This window comes from Vigna radiata, chromosome 6 (genome assembly GCF_000741045.1).
Source record: "Vigna radiata var. radiata cultivar VC1973A chromosome 6, Vradiata_ver6, whole genome shotgun sequence".
In the NCBI taxonomy this organism is placed as follows: domain Eukaryota; kingdom Viridiplantae; phylum Streptophyta; class Magnoliopsida; order Fabales; family Fabaceae; genus Vigna; species Vigna radiata.
In genome coordinates, this window is record NC_028356.1 from 17,205,617 (window position 1) to 17,207,012 (window position 1,396).

Consider the following 1,396-nt stretch of genomic DNA (forward strand, 5'->3'; position numbering starts at 1 on the left):
TTTTTTTTTTTTTTTACAACACTTTGAAAGTCATTTCTCCTTATCGCAAAATTAAGCTTCATGAAAATTTTAGCAAACATTATCCAATCTGCGTGGACTTTATTAAGCTTGTAACGTGGCTAAGGGCTAAAAGGGTTTTGAAGGAAGGGATATTAAGGCCCAAATGGATGTTTGTGGTTATATTTTTTTGGAAACAAGGATTATCATCTAAGTATTGCATCAACTATTTGACTTTTTGAGCACTTTGTTTGTTTTTTTTCTTGAACTTCGTTTCTCATTCTTTTTGCTCAACATCACTTTGTGATTTCTTTTTGTTTTTCTTTTGTTTTTTTCTTCTTTGATGAATTCTCTTTGTTTGATCATTGAGTGCTCTTCATTTGCATCATGAATTGATTCCTACCTGATGACAACCCTTGCTTGGGGAGAATTTTGAAAAAGGATTTATTTTTGGCTCAAATAAGGTGACAATGGATATATTTTTGCTTTTAGGTAAAAACAAGAAGGCCACACATCATTTTGAACTCTGATTGCTTTATTTTCAAAAGATTAATTTTGCGACTNGATGACCTCAACATGAGTCGTTTTTTTTTTCATTCTAGACTGCCCTTTCGGGTTTTCAATCTAGTGGGCTTATTCTTTTTTTTTTTGAAAGTATTTTTTTTTATATATATTTTTTTATATTTTTTATTTTGTCTCAATGGATTCGNGGATCACCCTACTAGCGCAAGCGAGAAAAATTTTGGCCAAGTCAATCTGCCCTAGTGAAAATGTTTACTTTATTATTGAGGGCAGCGACGATGTTTGTTGGGGGAAATCCTTTATTTTGAAAAGTGAAGGGCGGAGGCTTTCAAGCAGCATGTGCACAAACGTCTTGAGAGAAACGTCAAAATTGTTATTTTTTATTGAACCTTCGACCTCGAAAAAGTCTGACATCACGATTTTCCTTTTGATTTTTTTTCTTTTTTTTCTTTTTTTTTTCTTTTTTTTGCTATTTTCCAAAAACAAGAGTTTGAAGATTTGCAAGAAAGACAAATGACTCAAGATCGCCATCATTTTTTTTCAATTTTTTTTTTTCAATACCCTTTCAGAACTCGATTTCCAGCACTACTTGGAGAAACCCTGTAGAGAAAGTTCGCATTGCAAGTCATGGATGACAGCGCTATATCAATGAACACAGATCTCTTGGCAAGATACTTCACAACATCAAATTCACTTGTACGATGACTTATGTTTTCTCATGTGTTTCTAGAGCTCGCATCATTGCTTCATAGCATCTGTAGAAACAGTCTCAAGCCTTGCCTTAGTGTAGGGTTGACTTTCTTTACACTTTAATAATTCTGAATCGATCAAAACTTGTCTTTGCGCTTGACAACAGACACTTTTGGTGTAATGATCG